Below are 12,980 nucleotides of genomic sequence, written 5' to 3'. Positions count from 1 at the left end.
TAGAGTCCCCTCACCCAGCCAGGGTGCATCCCACAGTCATGAACTTCCAGAGGCTTTGGCTGGTTTCATCCAAGAAATGTTCTCAAATGCCATTCTGAGCCTTTCTTGTACTTTGGATTTGATCAGGGGACTTGACTTCTCTTTCAGTGGCTCTACTTTTCAATTTCCGGTTATCTGACTTAAAAAAAAATGTACCTGTTTTGTTTCAGATTTGGTCTGATTTCATTTTGTGATTTCTTATTCTTTTTCATGAATGCTATCTCTTTGAGGATTATGAAATTACTTATTTTCCAGTCATTTTCAGGTTGCTCTGTTGTTTTTCTTTTGTCTAGGGTGAACATTTCTCCAGATTAAATTTATTATGTTAGTTTTTATTTTCTTCATTGTTTTGGAATTTGGATTCTTTTCTCTTTCTAGTTTTCCAGAAAAAATTCCTAGTTCCCTCTGGCTTAAGTTCACAGCCATATCTCTAGACCTTGCCTCCACTTTCTGTAGCTCTCAGCACCTCCACAAGTGGGTATTCAGGAGCCCACCTTGGCAGGCAGAGGAGTGGTTGAAGGGGGGGAACCTCATAGGATCCCCCCTACAATCTACTTAAATAAAATGTTTAAGGTGTTTCTGACTGTTCCAACATTTCTGCTCCCCTATTTTAAAATTTGATAACTCTTGGGGTGCCTGGGTGCTCAGTTGGTGAAGTGTCTGCCTTCGGCTCAGGTCCTGATCCCGGGGTCCTGGGATCCAGCATCCCTTGCATTGGGCTCCCTGCTCAGAGGGGAGCCTGCTTCTCCCTTTAGCCTGCCTGCGTCTCCCCCTGCTTGCTCTCTCTCTCTTTCTCAAATAAATAAAATCTTATCAAATTTTATTTGATAACTCTCTCTTTAAAAGTTTTTCTTTTGCATGTGGTTTTTAAACTGTGAGAGTGTGTGTGTGTGTGTGTGTGTGTGTGTGTGTGTGTGTGAGTGACAAGCTTATCTCAAATGGAGGGTTTTCTCTTTCTCCTTGGAGGCCCAGTTCAACACCAGGTCTCATAGTCAAGGGTCACATCTTTTTGGTAGAGAGGCACTAGGACATCACAGACCCAGTCACCATCACAGCACGCTGCGTGGTCCACGTGTTGCTGGAGAAGCCTTACCCGCTCCTTCTGACCACTCAACTCTCTCTACTTAAACAGGCCCATATGTTTTGTAGCTCCTGGAAGGGGGGAGTGGCAGATATTTTTTTCAGCCACTGTTCCAGCCTAAATCAAAGAGCCTGATTCCTATCACTGGTTTAAATGGGGCACTTTTGGTTCTCATACAGTATCCTGGGTAACTAAACTCTTGATCAACTCTGCCTCCTTCCAGACCTGCAGGCAAATAGCCCCAAGCTTCAGCCCGGTTCCCATTTTTTTCCTCTTGGGTTTTGGTCCATGGAGATCTTTATCTTGTTTTGAATGAGGATGTATCTTTTTAATTTTCTCCTTTTGTATTTTATTTGTCATTGCCTTGAGTTTGGAGTCAGAGTGTGAGGCTCGATATAGGTACCTGAATGATATCTTGTCTGGATTCTATAAAAACAGTGGAGGGGAGGGGCACCTGGGGGCTCAGTCAGTTAAGGGGCTGCCTTTGCCTTTGGCTCAAGTCATGATCTCAGGGTCCTGGGATGGAGCCTTGAGTTGGGAATCCCTGCTCAGCGGGGAGTCTGTTTCTGTCTCTGCCTCTGCCCCTCCCTCCACTCCCATCCACCCCCTCCCATCCCCGGCCTCATGCTCTCTCTTTCTCAATCTTTCAAATAAATAAAATCTTTAAAAAAAGAAAATAAAAGAAACAAAACAAAACAAAACAACAGAGGGGAGTGCTGCCCAGAGGGCTGCTTGACCAACAAAAAACAGTGTCCTAATTTAGCCACATGTGCCAGCGTGGCAGTAGAGGAATGACAAATGGGCCACTGGGCAGGGATTCAAGAAACCTGGGTCTTGTTTCCTTCAATACCCTCCACCTATTAACTTGCTGTGTGACTTTGGACAAATCACTTGACGTCTCTGGGCCTCAATGCCCTCCCTTGAGAAACAGTGATGTTGGACTACTTAACCTCCAAGGTCTAGAGTTATGGGAGTCTACAGGGGGATTGTTTAAAACAATGTTCTCTGTTGCAGTTAGAAGGGCTGCTGAGACTATTTGTTCAGTTCAGGCAAATGGTAAATGTGTCGGCCACTCTAATGAAATGAGTACATTTTTGCTCTAAATGTCATGGATGTTTATTATCAGATTAAACTACAGCAGGCCTAATTTTAGCTCTTCCAATTCAAGTGGAGCAGTGAAGATTAAATGTTAGGCATAATTAAAGATGCAGATGTAGTTATATTGAATTATAAACCTCATTAAGCGCAACGTCCCAGGAAGGCCCCTGAGACCAGCTACAAAGGACTTCCAGTCGCAATGCTGCAGTTATTAAAATATTGTAAAGTAAATCTCACTCCAAAAATATTATGACTTGGGTGGAAGGATTTAAAAAAAAAAAAAAAAAACATGGCTGGAGTTGGTTCTGTGGGTAATTTCTTTGCTCTGTTTGCACAAGGTTGGGAAGGGAAGCTTTTCCTTGGCCTTTCCAAAGAAAGCCTCCCTGGGACGTGGTGCTTTCCCCTCCACCCCCCCCCACAGTGGGTTCTATTCTCCTGGGCCAGCAGGAAAGACAACCTCAAGGTCAGTCGGATTCTGTAGAAGTTGGTGGCAAGGGGAGCTGGGGGAGAGGGCAGAGGTTTTCTAAGGACTGGAAGCCGGTGTTTTTATATATAGAGAGAAAGATTTTCTTAGTGACATTTCCATTTCTTCCCCTTTGTGTAAAGATAACACATTGTCATTTTGCAAATTCATACAATATTGGAATAGGATAAGGAAGTAAAAAATCCAACTACTCCAAGATAATCACTGTTAATATTTTGATGCATCTCTCTCTCTCTCTCTTTCTCTCTCTGAATTTGACAGAAATAACAGATCTTACCTTAAAAGCTGTTTTTCTATTTTTAAAAATGTAACCTGAAAAAAAAATGTAACCTGAGGCAAGTGTGTTTCCATGTCAATAAATATTGATATACATGACCTTTTCTTTTTTTAAATAGATTTTATTTGAGAGAGCGCGCGCGCACGCGCGCACACACACACACACACACACACACACACACACACACGAGTGGGGTGGGAAGGGGCAGAGGGAGAAGTAGACTCCCCCCTGAGTAGGAAGCCCTGACTCAGGGCTGGATCCCAGGACCCCAAGATCATGACCTAAGCCACACGGATGCCCCTACATGACCTTTTTAAATGGCTAATGACATTGCATCATATGGATTTTATTTTATTTTTTGTATAAATTTGATTTAAAAAAACCAACCCCTCATTATTGAGCATTCAGATCATTTTTTTAAAAATTAGTCTTTTAGGGAGCGCCTGTGTAGCTCAGTTGGTTAAGTGTCTGCCTTCGGCTTAGGCCATGATCCCAGGGTCCTGGGATCGAGCCCCAAGTCATGCTCCCTGCTCTGCAAGGAGTCTGCTTCTCTCTCTCCTTCTGCCTCTCCCCCCCGCTCATGCTCTCGCTTGCTCTCTTTGTCTCAAATGAATAAATATAATCGTTTAAAAAGATAAAAGTGGTTTTTTAAAATTATTGGAAACAGCGCCATAAAGGATATCCTGTTCACACATCTTTGCATGATTGTCCGATTAGCTCTATGACAAGTTCCTAGAAAAAGAGCAGGTGGTTATGTGTTTGCACAACGAAGCTGTGTAGCAGGCAACCCCACACTCAGTAGCTTCAGACAATAAGCATTTATTTACCTTCTGTATTTATGGGTTGGCAGTTTGGTGGGGCTCACCAGGGCCGTCCTGGGCTCACTCACATGCCCGTAGGTCAGCTGCAGGTCGGATGATCTGGGACAGCCTCAGCAGGGACAGTGAAGATGGCTCAGCTTAGGATGGCCTCAGTTCTCAGGGCAGAAGCAGAAGAACAAGAGAAAATGCAGAAACACACAAAGGCTTTTTCAGGTCTCTGCTTGAGTCAAGCCTACTAACATCCCAACCATCAAATCAAGTGGCTGAACTCAGTTATATTTTAAAAGGCTTAGATCCAGGGTGGGGTGCAGACTAGGTGGGATGGGGGGCCAATGCAATCACTGTCTCATCAGCAGTCATAGCACAGGCACATTTAACATGTTGATACATGTTTGCAAGCTGACCAGCGGGTGGGACCAGTTTACACTGCCACCAACAAAGCGTGAGCATATCCTCCGCGTTTTTGGTTAGTGGACCTACCTCTAGCTTCCCACCAACACTCGCCGCTCAAGGGGACCTCTCCCTCTCCTCACTGGGATGTCCACAGACGTCCCAGTCTGGTTTTCTTCCAGTCTCCTGCTGGTCCTCCCGTCTTGAATGCTTTTCTCCATCCACCTTACCCATGTCCCAGCCACCATATGTCCAAATCCTACGTGTTTTTCAAGGCCCACCTGTTTCAACTCTGCAACTCGCATGGATCTGACCTTCCTCTGAATTTCTCTAGAGCAGGTAGGGAGACCGACTTGTCCCAGTCTGCCCAGGATTTTACTGGTTTTAAAACTAAGTCTTTCATCTCAGGTACTCCTTCAGTGCTGGGAAAACCCAGCCATCTGGTCACCATAAGAGAGGGTTTGGCAAGCTTTAAAGGGTCAGATGGTGAGTGTTTTAGGTTTTGTGGACCACATGGTCTCTGTCACAACTACTCAGCTCTGTCATTGCCACGTGAAAGCAGCCATAGAGAATACGGAACAAATGGGTGTGGCCGTGTTCCAATAAAACTTTATTTACAAAAACAGGCAGTAGGCTGTTTTGTCCATGTGCTACAGTTTTCTGGTGCCTGCTTTAGAGCTTGCCATTTGGACTGCACAATTTAACCTTAGCTCATATTTTCCTCTTACGTTGTTTCCTGTGGATTAGTCTTGTCTCCTTGGTTGGAATGTAAGGTCACTTTGTTATTTGACATCCTGTTCAGTCGCTTAAAAGTTTTGACTTGGGAAAGTTACTTAAACTCTTTGTTTCCTCATCTGTCAGATGGAGATAATAATGGTTCTGACCCCGTGGGTATTTTTGAAGATTAAATTAGTCTCTGTATGGCACCTGGCACATAATGTATGTTCAGTCAGTGTTAGCTGCTGTCAATCATCATTATCATCATGGTCATCATCATCCCACATGTCTTTTTCAGAAGCTAGCCTAGTTCTGTTACAGAAGAGCCTCAATGAGTAGAATCATAAAGTTGTTAAAGCGGGAAGGACCCTTTAAAAATGTTTAATTCAACACTTATTTTAGAGGTGAACATCATAGAGTTACCCCCTATATTACGAGGATTGGATGCTGTCAATCACACCTGACAGTGCCCTTCCTCAGATGTTGCCCATCCACATTCCTGTGGTTACCTGTCAGGCCCTTTATAACCAGAGACTAAGTCCCAGCTTCCATATCATGAGCAGTCTGTCCTTGGAGAAGGCCGGATTTGTCTCATTTTCCATCTTCTGCTCTTATTCTTAGGATGGTGTCCAACTACCTGGGCTGTGTAGGTGAGGCTCAGATAAAGGACCAGCCTGAGATTGTGGCTAGAAGGTCCAAAGCAGCTGGAATCAGGTGTAATCAGGTACTCAAGGAGTACCTTGAGTTCAGACTAACACAGTAGGTGTACAGGTGTTCTGGGCTTGCCTCTAGTTGGGGCCTGGCATGTGCTGTGTGGGCAGATACTCTAGCAGGCCACGCAGGTCCTGGACTGTACTCTTAGAGTGGGAGGGGAGGAAGGGATGACCACATGGGAGATACTGGTCCAGTGACCTCTCTGGTTTGGACCCCACTACCTGGTTCATCTTCAAGTGCATCTCATCAGGATGCTTCTTCCATCTTGGTCCTGGCTGAGCTTTGATCTGGGAAAATGAAAGGCCAGGCTGCTGGGTCCCCTGCTGCCAACTTTTGCAGCAAGAGTGAGACTTCATGATCCTGCTGGCTCAGGCGCACTTCATTTCCCGGTAATTAAACAAGTGGAGATGAAAGCTGACAAATCTCCCCCATCTCTCAGCACAGTAGATGAAAGGTAAATATTTCCAGCAACAGTTTTTTTTCTTCATTAAAAGTGAGATGTGAAATGTCTTCTCCTTACTTTGAAGAATACTGATAAGTTCAAGGTCACTTCAGATAAGATATCTGGTCTCACTACCTCTATTATTCCACATCAATTTTTATCTTATACATATTAGGCTAACTTAAGTGGATTTCAGAGGGTAAATCATATCAAATAAGTCAGAAGACAAAGGAAAGTAAAGAAAGACACCAAAATGTAACTGGTCAGTGCTGTGGAAGCCTATACCTCACACATGGCTGTCCCGGACAGGAATTTCTCTTTGCTGGGCAGATCTAAGGGCTTCTGAGGACAATATCTAAAATAGGTCCTGGAGTCCTACATGTAGACTCTCAGACAGGAGTCCAGTGCTTTCTCTGCTGGGCTTCTGAAGAGGTCATTTGAGATCTGCTATTTTCTTTGTAAGGAATGGTTCACCAAAGAACCCATCCTTAAGGCCATGGTCTACTCAACCTGCTGAGTGTTGTCATCAGGTTCCTTTTAGTGCAAAGACTAGACCTCACTCAGATGAGCTCAGGTGAAGGGCATGTGGTTACTGTGACGATACCACAGGGACCCATGAGAATCTGAAAAGAAATTTGAGTGCATCTCAAGGAGGCTGCAGAGGAGGGGCACCCTTTCTGCTACCCACTCTCTCTGCTCTCCTTTGACTGCCCTCCTTGGCTTTTATATCATTGCTGCTCCCTCCTGACTTCTGCCCTCTTGCCTGCTCCAGTGGCTGCTCTGAACATAGATCTCCCTCACGCCCTCTCTGCTCGTTGCGCATGGGCTTCACTCTTCTGTGCCTTGTTCTCTTGGTTCCAGATTCCAGAGAGATCTGACTGATGTAAGCTGTCATCTCCAGCCAGGCTGTTGAAGTCACAGGTTTCTGGGCAGGCTATGGGTGTTCCAGTCCCCACCCCCAGACCTCCTCCCACATGGATCCGGTTAGCTGTAAGGGTGGTGCCCCTCTCTAGAGTCACGTGGTAAAACAATGTCCCCTCAGCAACAGATGTGAGTAGTAGCAAAATGCCCCTCATGAGGGACTCTGGTTGTGTCAGGCTGCAGTGGACATTGTGAGTGATCTTGGAGCAGGTCATGGGAGGACAATTTCTTGGGTGGCTTTTCATCAGCTGGGCTTTTTTTTTTTTTTTTTTTTTTGAGATATAATTCACATATGATCTATTCATTGTTTTAAAGTACACAATTCAGGAGTTCAAACTATATTCACAAGGTTTTGCAACAACCACCTATCTAATACCAGAACATTTTTATCACTCCCTGGAAAAATTCGGTATCCATAGCAGACACTTCTCCTTCCCTGTCCCCCCAGTCCCAGACAGCCACTGATTTGTTTTTGTCTCTAGGGATTTGCCTATTCTGGACACTTCACAGAAATGGAGTAATAGGACATGTAGCCTTTTATGTTTGTCTTTAAAAAAAAAAAGATTTATTTACTTATTTGGGAGGGGAAGGGGCAGAGGGAGAAGTGAGAATCTTTTTTTTTTTTTAAAGATTGATTGATTGATTGATTGATTTATGATACACAGAGAGAGGCAGAGACATAGGCAGAGGGAGAAGCAGGATCCCTGCGGGGAACCTGATGTGGGACTCGATCCCAGGACCCCAGGATCATGACCTGAGCCAAAGGCAGATGCTCAACCACTGAGCCACCCAGGTTCCCAGGAGGAGAGAATCTTAAGCAGACTGTGCTGAGCATAGAGCCTGATGCAGGGCTCTCTATCCCAGGACCCTGAGATTGTGACTGCCTAAATCAAGAGTTGGCCGCTTAACCAACTGAACCACCCAGCACTCCTATGTTTGTCTTCTTTTACTTATTATGTTTTCAAGGCTCATCCGTGTTGAAGCATGAATCAGTACTTCATTCCTTTTTATGCCTGAATAATTTCATTTTATGGGTGAACCACATTTTATTTTTCCACTCATCAGTTGATGGATATGTGTATGTGTAAGAAAAACCTACAGTTTTTTCTTCCTATTTGGGAAAAAGCCAGTTCTTCCCTATCGTGTTTTTCTTTCCTATGAGTCTCCATTACTGTTCACAAAGAACAGTTCACTTCTGATACTTCTGGCTTATGGAACCAATGGGAAGTGGAGGGTTAAGTCATCTTTTTATCCCTTCATTTGAGCCAGAGAATAGCCCTGGGGGTCTAGGGTTTGTCAAGGGCCCTGGTTCTCCAAGACCAACCCAGAAAAGACTGGGGTGGTGCATGTCCCAGAATCTGTTTTTTGTTGTTACTTGTTTGTTTTTACCACTAATGCTCTATATTTAAGAGTCCTTTTTTTTTTTTGGTCACTTTTTTCTTTGTTTTGTTTCTTAAATTCACATATGAGTGAAATCATATGGTATTTGTCTTTTTTGACGGACTTATTCCACTCAGCCTTATATTCTCTAGCTCTATCCATGTTGTTGCAAATGGAAGATTTCATTCTTTTTTATGGTTGAATAGTATTTGATTGTATATATATATATACATACCACATTTTCTTTATTCATTTATCTATGGATAGAGACTTGGTTTGCTTCCATAATTTGGCTGCTGTAAATAATGCTACAATAAACATAGGGGTGCATGTATCTTTTCAAATTAGTGTTTTTGTATTTTGGGGGTAAATATCCAGCAGTGGAATTACTGGATCACATGGTAATTCATTTTGTAAAAGATTATTTATTTATTCATGACAGATACAGAGAGAGACGGGCAGAGACACAGGCAGAGGGAGAAGCAGGCTCCATGAAGGAAGCCCAATGTGGGACTCAGTCCCAGGACTCCAGGATCACGCCCTGGGCTGAAGGCAGGCTCTCAACCACTGAGCCACCCAGTTATCCCCATAATTCTTTTTTTTAAAAATTTATTTATTTTTTTTATGATGGTCACACACACACACACAGAGAGGCAGAGACATAGGCAGAGGGAGAAGCAGGCTCCATGCACCGGGAGCCCGACGTGGGATTCAATCCCGGGTCTCCAGGATCGCGCCCTGGGCCAAAGGCAGGCGCCAAACCGCTGCGCCACCCAGGGATCCCTATCCCCATAATTCTATTTTTAATTTTTTGAGGAAGCTCCACACTGTCTTCCACAGTGGCTGCATCAGTTTAAGTTCCACCAACAGTGCATGGATGTTCTTTTTTCTCCATATCCTCACCAACACTTGTTGTTTCTTGTGTTATTGATACTAGCCTTCTGACAGATATGAAGTGATATCCTGTTGTGGTTTTGATTTGTATTTCCCTGGTAATTAGTGATGCTGAGCATCTTTTCATGTGTCTGTTGGCCATCTGCAGGTCTTCTTTGGAGAAATGTCTGTTCGTATCTTCTGTCAATTTTTAATTGGATTATTTGCTTTTTTGGTTTAAGTTGTGTAAGTTCTTTATGTATTTTGGATACTAACCCCTTATCAGATATGTCATTTGCAAATATCTTCTCCCATTTGGTAGGTTGTCTTTTTGTTTTGTTGATTGCTTCCTTTGCTGTGCAGAAGCTTTTTATTTTCATGTAGTACCAATAGTTTGATTTTGCTTTTGTTTCCCTTACTTTGGGAGACATATCTATAAAAAGGTTACTATGGCTGATGGCAGAGAAATTACTGCCTGGGCTCTGTTCTAGGATTTGTATGGTTTCAGGTTTCATAGTTAGGTCCTTAATTCATTTTGAATTTATTTCTATGTATAGTGCCAGAAGGTGGTCTAATTTCATTCTTTTGCATGTAGCTGTCTTTTGCATGTTCCTAATACCATTTATTGAAAAGACTGTCTTTTTCCCATTGCATATTCTTGCCCACTTTGTTGAAGATAAATTGAATCATGGGTCTATTTCTGGACTCTCTGTTCTGTTCTATTGATCTGTGTGTTTATTTTTGTGCCAGTACAATACTGTTTTGATTACTACAGCTTTGTAGTATATCTTGAAATCTGGGATAGTGATAACCTCCAGTTTTGTTCTTTTTCAAGATTGCTTTGGCTGTTTGGGGCCTTTTGTGGTTCCATACAAATTTTAGGATTATCTGCTCTAGTTCTGTGAAAAATGGTATTAGTATTTTGATAGAGATTGCATTAAATCTGTAGATTGCTTTGGGTAGTATGGACATTTTAACATTTGTTCTCTCAATCCATGAGCAGAATATCTTACCATTTGTTTGTGTCATCTTCAGTTCCTTTCATCATCAATGTTTTATAGCTTATTCCTCAGTATTTTGTTATTTTTGGTGGAGTTGTAAGTGGTATTTTCTGAATTTGTCCTTCTACTACATTATTAGTATATAGAAATGCAATGGATTTCTGTATATTGATTTTATATCCTGTGGTCATCCTGGACTCATTTATTAGATCTAGCAGTTTTTGGTAGAATCTTTAGGGCTTTCTATATAGAACATCATGTCATCTGTAAATAATGAGAATCTTACTTCTTCCTCACCAATTTGGATGCATTTTATTTCTTTTTCTTGTCTGATTGCTGTGGCTGGGACTTCCAGTATTATATTGAATACAGTGGTGAGAGTAGACATCCTTGTCTTGTTTTTTATGTTAGGGGAAAAGCTCTTAGTTTTTCACTATTGAATATGGTATTAGCTGAGGGTTTTTCACATATGGACTTGATTTTGTTGAGGTATATTCCCTCGAAACCTACTTTTTGAGGGCTTTTTATCACGAATGGATGTTGTGCTTTATCAAATGATTTTTTTAATGGTTTTTATCCTTTCTCTAATTGACATGATGTATCATGTTGACTGATTTGCAAATACTGAGTCACGCTTGCACGTTAGAAATAAATCCCAATTTATTGTGGTGAATGGTTTTTAAAATGTATTATTGGGTTCAATTTGCCTACATTTTGTTGAAGATTTTTGTGTCTCTGTTCACTAAATATTGGCCTGTAGTTCTCTTTTTTGTAGTGTCTTTATCTGGTTTTCGTATTAGGATAATGCTGGCTTCATAGAATAAATTGGGAAGCTTTCCTTCTTCTATTTTTTGGAATAATTTGAGAAGAATAGGTATTAATTCTTCTTTAAATGTTTGGTAGAATTCACTTATGAATCCATCTGTTCCTGGATTTTTATTTGTTGGGACTTTTTTTTTGAAAGAAATTGTATTTTTAACAAGTGAGTATGATGCCTTCCAAAGTTTGAGCATTACTGGTTTGGGAGAAATTTGCTAAGGAAAAAGAAAGTCTATGTGTTTAAATCCAAATACAGGGATGCTTGGGTGGCTCAGTGGTTGAGTGTCTCCCTTTGGCTTAGGTTATGATCCGGGGTCCTGGGATTGAATCCCGCATCAGGCTCCCTGCAGAGAGCCTGCTTCGGTCTCTGCCTGTGTCTCCGCCTCTCTCTCTGTGTCTCTCATGAATAAATAAAATCTTAAAAAAACAAAACAAACCCAAATATATTAGGACTTATATGACCTTGAGTAGAAGAAACCACCGTGTTCTTTCTTCTGTAAGAAACTACCAAAAAATTTTAATATCTAGAAAAAGTCCTTCAGGTTTGTGTAAGAAATTGTTACCTTTTAAAAGTTTAAGTCATCTGACACTCTGTAGACCTTAGTAGCCTATGCATATAGAAGAGTCATATTACAAGTAATACTTCCAATTAACTTGACTCTACCCCAGCTATACACACAGGATCGCTGCCCCTGAAGCCCAAAAATTTAGGAAGGTCCCATGAACTAACTTAAACATGCTGAGGATCAAATCCTCTTCCACCAGGTGGAGCCATGGGCTTCCCAAGGTTCTGCTAGGCCACCACTATCTTTGACCAGGCATCTCCTGGGTACCCCAGTACCACCCAAGCACCATCTCCCCCACTGAAGCCTAGGCTCTCAGGTCTTCCAATGACCCATACTCTTCAGAGTTCAACTACAGAATCATTTTAAATATTTCAGGATGCATCTGAGATAAGAATACATCAGATAAAGACTCTATTTGTAAAACGCATTATCTGTAATAGAATTATCACCTCTGAAATAAATTAATAATGATTCTTAAAATATTACCAAATATCAAATCAGTATTCAAATTTCCAGTTACCTAATTGGTATCATATACTTTGTCTTCCTCAGTGAGTCTTGATTTGACCTGAGAGGTTACTTGAGTTTGATATGAAGGCTGAGGTATGAGAGTATTTCAGGATGTTGAGGGTCCTATCACTGCGGCCTAATGAAAAGAGCACAGGATTCAGAACCAGCTAACTTTATTTCCATCCCTTGCTCTGCCTCGATAACCTCCCTGAGCCTCAATTTTCTCCACTGTAAAATGGGATTCTATGTGTAAGGGTGGAGTAATGATAAAACCTCCTTGCTGAGTGATTGAGGATTAGATGGGATTATAATATAGGAAGTAGGGCTGTGACTTAGATCTGTTGACCAGTTGTTTCCCAGAAGACAGGGCTGGGAAGGGCTTTAGGTCCCAAACGTCATTTGTTGCTGGTGGCAATTCAGGACCAGAGCATCTGGCCTGCCAAGGCTGTCAGGGAATTTATTTTGCCTCTAACTACCTCAGTAACCCAGCAGCCTGCATGGTCCCCCTGCACAGTGGGTGTCCTGAGATAATTGCTCAAGTACTTTGTTAAAAGAGAAAAGCTCTCCACGTTTCCATTAACTCCCTGCGTGGGGCAGTTACAGCTCACTGCTCCAGGTACCATTTACAGTTCAATTTCTCAGTCACGATGGGCTGAAATACCTGAGACTTGCTTCTGCTTCTCTCTGTGAACAACGTGCATTCACAAACAGTAGATTCATCAGCTTGCTCTTCACCCATCCCTTCTTATAATCATCTCCTTCTCCTGATCTCTCTCCCCATCCTCTTCAACTGATAGAGCCTTGAATGCAGTTCACTTTGAATTTCAAATGTCCCAAGAAGTGCTTT

General features: G+C 42.3%; 1 long non-coding RNA gene across 1 annotated transcript in view; it reads right to left on the bottom strand.

Moving 5' to 3' along the window:
• The window catches only part of LOC111093039, a 30,614-nt gene extending 18,216 nt beyond the window's left edge, over nt 1-12,398 (bottom strand). Inside the window, exons 1-2 of the long non-coding RNA XR_005380298.1 lie at nt 12,144-12,398; nt 3,807-3,955 (exon numbers count right to left, since the gene is read on the bottom strand). This is a non-coding gene — a long non-coding RNA (uncharacterized LOC111093039). The remainder of the gene's footprint in view (nt 1-3,806; nt 3,956-12,143) is intronic.
• Nucleotides 12,399-12,980: the final 582 nt, after the last annotated feature.

This window comes from Canis lupus, chromosome 28 (genome assembly GCF_011100685.1).
Source record: "Canis lupus familiaris isolate Mischka breed German Shepherd chromosome 28, alternate assembly UU_Cfam_GSD_1.0, whole genome shotgun sequence".
In the NCBI taxonomy this organism is placed as follows: Eukaryota; Metazoa; Chordata; class Mammalia; order Carnivora; family Canidae; genus Canis; species Canis lupus.
The sequence above is the reverse complement of the archived record's forward strand: the minus strand, read 5'-3'. Positions and strand labels throughout refer to the sequence as shown.